Consider the following 7712-nt stretch of genomic DNA (forward strand, 5'->3'; position numbering starts at 1 on the left):
GCTTGTATCCTCTCCTGTATATAACCCCCTCACATGGCTTGTATCCTCTCCTGTATATAACCCCTCACATGGCTTGTATCCTCTCCTGTATATAACCCCTCACATGGCTTGTATCCTCTCCTGTATATAACCCCTCACATGGCTTGTGTCCTCTCCTGTATATAACCCCCTCACATGGCTTGTATCCTCTCCTGTATATAACCCCTCACATGGCTTGTATCCTCTCCTGTATATAACCCCCTCACATGGCTTGTATCCTCTCCTGTATATAACCACTCACATGGCTTGTGTCTTCTCCTGTATATAACCCCCTCACATGGCTTGTGTCCTCTCCTGCATATAACCCCTCACATGGCTTGTATCCTCTCCTGTATATAACCCCCTCACATGGCTTGTATCCTCTCCTGTATATAACCCCCTCACATGGCTTGTATCCTCTCCTGTATATAACCCCTCACATGGCTTGTATCCTCTCCTGTATATAACCCCTCACATGGCTTGTATCCTCTCCTGCATATAACCCCTCACATGGCTTGTATCCTCTCCTGTATATAACCCCCTTACATGGCTTGTATCCTCTCCTGTATATAACCCCCTCACATGGCTTGTATCCTCTCCTGTATATAACCCCCTCACATGGCTTGTGTCCTCTCCTGCATATAACCCCCTCACATGGCTTGTATCCTCTCCTGTATATAACCCCCTCACATGGCTTGTGTCCTCTCCTGTATATAACCCCTCACATAGCTTGTATCCTATCCTGTATATAACCCCTCACATGGCTTGTATCCTCACCTGTATATAACCCGCTCACATGGCTTGTGTCCTCTCCTGTATATAACCCCCTCACATGGCTTGTGTCCTCTCCTGTATATAACTCCTCACATGGCTTGTATCCTCTCCTGTATATAAACCCTCACATGGCTTGTATCCTCTCCTGTATATACTCCCCCTCACATGGCTTGTGTCCTCTCCTGTATATAACCCCTCACATGGCTTGTATCCTCTCCTGTATATAACCCCTCACATGGCTTGTGTCCACTCCTGTATATAACCCCCTCATGTGGCTTGTATCCTCTCCTGTATATTACCCCCTCATGTGGCTTGTGTCCACTCCTGTATATAACCCCCTCATGTGGCTTGTGTCCTCTCCTGTATATAACCCCTCACATGGCTTGTATCCTCTCCTGTATATAACCCCTCACATGGCTTGTGTCCATGTGGATTGGAGACATTTGCAACAAAAAGTCTCAAAAAGAAGCCAAAATTTACTCCTGCCAGGATAGGAAAAACCGAACATGTATCACAAGTAAAAAGACATGATCATACATAAGGCGCAAAAAAGAGCTGCCAAATGTCTCTAAAATTCACCTCAGAGAGACAAAACTGTGATGCATGTGACCCAGTGAGTTCATTTTCCAATGAAGTCCTGTGTTGCAAATTTTTCGAGACGTTTCTTGGTTTATTTTTCTTTTAAATAAGCAACGTGAAGGTCAGAAAAAAACTTTTTTTTTTTTTTTTTAAATCAATAAACTTTTTGACTAAACTGTTCTGTTATATTCACCTGAAACCCTTTTTCGTTAGTAGTTTTGTTTGGACTGTCTAATGCTCCTTGGAACACAATAATCTTGTGTCAGGCCACTATACTGGATCGCCAACTATCACTATAATGAAAAACATTCTTTTGTTCAAGCTAAAGAAGCCAAAATTATTGGTTTTAACTTTTTTTCTTCCATCTAATGGTGGCGGTGTTTACCTAGCTGTCATACAGTAAAGTAAGTGATCTTCCTAGCAATCATGGACCCTGAAGAGGGAAGCAAATGTGGCAGTGAATGTTGTCATCCGCTCTTATGGCATTGATTGCTCACGTCTTTATCTCGGGTGCCTTATTCTTCAACTTTCTTGTCTCCTCTTGTATTGTACTGACACACATATTCCAATGCCCTTCAAAAACATATAATGAAAAAAAGCATATCCTATGAAGAATGGGGTTTTCATTAAATGAAGAGAGCAGAAGTGCAAAGATATAGATCAGACTCTGTATTATCCACTGGAAGCCTATTCATTCGGGAAGAGAAAATCACCTGTAAGCACAAACCGGGAGCTGGATTGACCAATTATTCTGTCAGACATGTTGTACACCCTAAAGCAATAAAGTTTATTTTCGAAGAGGGTCTTTGAAATATTGTTTGTTATTAAGGGGACAACAGAAGAGACACTTCTGATCCATACAATATCTAGTGAGACATGGACCACAAAGACCAGACATTTTCTTTTTTTTCTAACCAAAGAATTTAGAGACTGATCATGATGGGCCGGGCAAGAGAAATGTACATGTACACATGAACGTTGTGTGCCAGCCACTGAAACAACAACATGGGCTCATACACATGGTTTTCACTGCCCCATGTATGAGTCAATTTCGCAAGCTGCAAAAAAGCAGGTTCTATGTTCACAGGACGGCATTTGGCATTTGCCAGAGAACACCAGGATTGGCAAATTCGCCATTGGTGCCCTGTGCTCTTCATAGATGAAAGCAGGTTCACACTGATGACTGACGTGACAGAATCTGGACATGTCAAGGAGATTGATCTGCTTCCTACAACATCCTTCAGCATGACTGGTTTGGTAGTGGGTCAGTAATGGTGCGGTGTGGCATTTCTTTGGAGGGCAACACAGCCCTCCATGTGCTCACTAGGTAGTATGACTGCCATTAGCTACTGAGATGAGATCCTCAGACCCCTTGTGAAACCATATGCTGGCACGGTTGCCATGGGTTTTCTCCTGATGCAGGACAATTCTAGACCGCATATGGCTGGAGTGTGCCAGCAGTCCCTGCAAGAAGAAGGCATTGAAGCTATGGACTGGCCTGCACATTCCCCAGACCTGGATTCATAAAATGGACATCACCTTAAAGAGGTTTCCAGGAGTTCAAATATGTTTAAAATGTTTGTATACAGTGGCTAGCAGAACCATCCCAACCACTGCCACGCGCCTGCTACAGCCTGCGACTAATACGGTTGGTATACATAGGCCGGCAGTGATAGGCAGCGCAGTAGCTTAATGAGAGCAATAGAAGAGGTAAGTATGAGCCATATATAAAAAAAAAAAATTGAAAAATTAAAGTTGGAAGTCTGTGTGTGTCAGCTTCAATATTTCTCTGTTGGACTCTTATTATATATCCTGTTGAGCAACCCCTATAAAATTTTAGGTCAACTCTGGTGGAAGGTGCTTCCATAGTTTACTTTACTTTCAGAACATGAAGGCCAAAGACAACTCAAACCAAAAACAAGATAATTAGATCACAGTCGGGTTTTAACACAAGAATTTTAAATCTCTATTAAAATGGGAAATTTGAGGGTTGTAGACTCAGTGATGACAACTCCTAATGGTGACAGATAATTAGCAAATCTACTGTGAAAATCAAACTAAAAATGAAACTAGTTGAGCCGCCCTGAGGACAACTGAAGGACGTGATTTCTGTCAATCCCTATAATGAATTGATAGGAGCACGTCTCGGCACAGCTCAGCAGCGCATCCCTCTTCTTGGCTTTGTCTGGATTTGCAGGGTTGATTTGGTCATTTAATACAACTGACGGCGTTGTTATAGTGCACAAAAGAAAACCGGTCGATAAGAAATCCAGCTTTGCCACATACACAGGTTAGAGGCGGCACATCCAGTCTCCTGGTGGCTACATGCTTTACACAGGACTGCAAAACACACTTGACCTTTTAAGATAAGGTTACAAGCAAAGGGTCAGGACACAGCTGCTCCTTGTCTGGAGAAATTCCATCATATAAGTCACTGCTCTATTGTTATATATTCATCCACTGTACATTCTGTACAGAATTGGAAATATGATAAAAGCTTCATTTCTTTTTTGGTGAGCTGAAATCATTTTTGTAATGAAATATTTTCTTTGTACAAAATCTATAAAATTAATATGTCAAGAAGCAATAATGTTCTGGCAATGTATTGTCTTCTGGGGATATGGGCGTCCCTCCAAGACCTCTGTCTGTATGCAGCAATGGCTTTGGTAAAGGAAAAATGACTGGGAAGTATTGTAAAAGCACCAAAATCAAGCATGGATTATCAGGGACACTTAGGCCCCTTCTACACTGGCGTTTTTCACGCGCGAGTTCTGCGCGTGCATTTGACGCGCAGAACTTGCATTGCACTCTGTCCCATTGTATTCAATGGGTCTTTCTTCATTTGCGTTGTTTTGCACGCGCGTGCTTGCGTTCGTTTGCACGCGCGTCAAAATCGCAGCATGCTCTATTTTTGCGATTCACGCGCATTTTTCACGCCCCATTCAAGTCTATGGGGACGTATCAAAAACGCATTGCACTCGCAAACATTGCAAGTGCAATGCGAGTGCAATGCGTTTTAAACGTAAGGGTTGCTAGGTGACCAGTATAACAGTATTTCCCCTGCTAGCGAACGATCAAATAATTAAAAAAACACAATGAAGAACAGTGAAGAATAGAATAAAAACAGTGAACACAGTGAACACAGGATCATTTAAGTGAAAAACACAGTGCAGAACACAGTGCAGAATAGATTACAGATGTTCGGCACATCTGCTTACTTGTCGGGAGATACGCGCGGAGCGGTGCGAACAAAATAGCATGTGAAGAACAATATATATGTGTGTAAAGAACACATTGCAGATGTTTCCATACATCTGCAATGTCTTCTTCACACATATATATTGTTCTTCACATGCTATTTTGTTCGCACCGCTCCGCGCGTATCTCCCGACAAGTAAGCAGATGTGCCGAACATCTGTAATCTATTCTGCACTGTGTTCTGCACTGTGTTTTTCACTTAAATGATCCTGTGTTCACTGTGTTCACTGTTTTTATTCTATTCTTCAATGTTCTTCACATCTGCTAACTTGTCGGGAGATAATATACGCGCGCGGAACAGTGAAGAATAGATTGTAGATGTTTGCATACATCTGCTATCTTATCAGAAGACATTCTTTTTCAATTAAATAAAACATTTTATTCCCGAACCTTGGTCCCTTTGAAAAAGTCCCATTGACTTAAAAAAACGCGCGTGAAAAACGCACCGAAAACGCAAAAAACGCGAACAAAAATGAAACAAAAACGCAGCAAAAACGTCAGTTTTTCACGCATTGCACCCTGACGTGAAACGCAACGCTAGTGTGGAAGAGGCCTTAGGCTTCATGAAAACGGACGTGTATATATGTGTAGCATATGGCCCCATTCATTTCAATGGGTATTATGATCCATCCATTTCAGTGGCTGTATTGTGCACTGTACTGTGCTGTTTTTAGACGTAAACAATATACAGGCGGTCCCCTACTTAAGGACACCCGACTTACAGACAACCCATAGTTACAGACAGACCCCTCTGACCTCTGGTGAAGCTTTCTGAATGCTTCATTATAGTCCCAGACTGTAATGATCAGCTGTAAGGTGTCTGTAATGAAGCTTTATTGATAATCCTTGGTCCCATTACAGCAAAAAATGTTTAAACTCCAATTGTCACTGGGGCCAAAAATTTTTTTGGTCTGGATCTACAATTATAAAATATACAGTTTCGACTTACATACAAATTCAACTTAAGAACAAACCTCCGGACCCTATCTTGTACGTAACATGGGGACTGCCTGTATAGAGCATATCGTATTTTCTCATGCATTTCCGTTCCGTATGCCCAGTATTCAATACGGGTTGCATACAGTTGTGCACCGTAGGCTGCTGTATATATGTGAAGTATCCAGAACCAGTGGGAGGTGCATTCTGTAAGCCAGCCAATAGTCAGCCTTCTAAGATCAACTTTTATGCGAATGAGAAAAAAGGTCTCTCTTCGTATTGATAGTAGATAGATAGATGGAGATAGATGGATAGATAGATAGATAGATAGATAGATAGATAGATAGATAGATAGATAGATAGATAGATAGATAGAAGAAATGGAATATCTACCCAGTTTGGTGATTTGTGTTGTACTTATCACTCAACCATAGGACTCTGTGTAGCATGTTATATAAATGTAACGGTTATGTTTGTGACACTTTTTGTTCAATGTTAAAACAAAGAGGTTGTTCCTTACCTTATGTTCTGTCTTCGTGGGGGTTCTTCTGACCTACCTCAACCAGTTTATGTCCACCAAGGTGCCCATATAAAGTAGTGTCATGGTACATGATTGTCTGCAAAAATGTGCAATCTGCAGGATCCAGCAATATCCAACACACAAAGAGCGCGTTCTTTTAACTGTTGCCCAAGATTTAAATAAAGTTGCAGAATTCAGAAAAGGGATAATTCCTATGGCAGAATGACAAATTTAGTGTAAGAGGTTGATGAGTGTGTATTAAAGAGGATTTTTCTTCTATTCGGGTTTTCTATGACCCTTTAAAATAGGATATAGGATATACTTACACCCTCTGATGGACATCCTTGACTTCCGTTGTGATGGTCCATTGTGGGGATCTTTCAGATAAAGATGAAAATGTCATGTTTATCTACATTTCACGTCTGGTGCAAACCCTAACTCCAAACCAGAAATATGCCTAAGTATTAGAAAGGAAGAAAATTATTATTACTTAATAATTATTATTAATATTATTATTATAATAATAATTCCTTTATTTATATACCCAAATCAGTCCCCAGCTCACAATCTAATCAACCTACCAGTATGTTTTGGAGTGTGGGAGGAAACCGGAGGACCTGGAGGAAACCCACGCAAACACGGAAAGAACATACAAACTCTGCAGATTTTGACCTGGATAAAACTTGAACCCGGACCCCAACGCTGCAAGGCTGTAGTGCTAACCACTAAGCCACTGTGCTGCTTAACCATATGTGACTGGTTAAGGTGATCCAATTCAAAACAAATGTACAGATATGATGAGTAGGAAGAAAACATTTTTGAAAGTAAAAACATCAAGAAAATGGACCCCAATTTCTATTAATTGCTTGAAACAAATAGATATTAAATACTAAATAATTATGCCAGTACAAATGGGTTGAAAAGATAGGTTACAGTTTCCGACTAGGAAACCATTTCTATGAACCAGAATTGTCTGACTATTAGGGTGGATTCACATTGATCTGTGTTGCAATTCCATTGGGACTCATTTACCAAGGGCTCCGCGGCTGCATTTTCGTCAGGTTTCCCGATGTTTTCCCTTTTGCGCCGGAACGGATTTCTGTGCTATTGTGTCGGCTTTCACGCGACAGGAATTGGGGGAATGGCCATCGGAAAACCCGACGGATTCGGAAAAACTGTGGAATTTAAAAAACGAAGTGTGTCGCAAAATCAAGCACTCACATGCATCGGGGAGAAGATGGTGAACTCCGGTGGACCTCGGCGCAGCAGTGACACCTGCAAGAAGTTGGACACACGAGCTTGCTGAATCGCCGGAAGACACAAATCCTTGTGGGAGAATGCACCACTGGATCACTACAGGACCGGGTTTTGTCTCAGTTTTGCTTCCATTTAGTCTCTGAATCTACAAAAAAAACTGAAAGTTGAACAATGGTTAGAAACATGACACCTGGTTATCCAACTTTATCTGTGAAACAAAACGGACTGGTCATGGGTTTTCTTTATGGAGACCCATAGACTTCTATTGCCTTATGTGATCGGTTTCAAAAGTTTCTTCACGAAAAATGGAACCTTGAAATGTCCATAGAAAACAATGGCTCCCTGAGGCATCTGTGGAAATCACTAAAGG

General features: G+C 41.4%; 1 long non-coding RNA gene across 1 annotated transcript; it reads right to left on the bottom strand.

The window, feature by feature from the left end:
* Positions 1 to 6091: 6091 nt before the first annotated feature.
* LOC140105813 (uncharacterized) lies at positions 6092 to 7466 on the bottom strand. Its single transcript, XR_011850640.1, has 3 exons — positions 7307 to 7466; positions 6412 to 6542; positions 6092 to 6297 (listed from the first exon to the last, which is right to left on the bottom strand). It is a non-coding gene; the product is annotated as an uncharacterized lncRNA (long non-coding RNA).
* Positions 7467 to 7712: the final 246 nt, after the last annotated feature.

The sequence above is a fragment of the Engystomops pustulosus genome, chromosome 11, assembly GCF_040894005.1.
Source record: "Engystomops pustulosus chromosome 11, aEngPut4.maternal, whole genome shotgun sequence".
Lineage (NCBI taxonomy): Eukaryota > Metazoa > Chordata > Amphibia > Anura > Leptodactylidae > Engystomops > Engystomops pustulosus.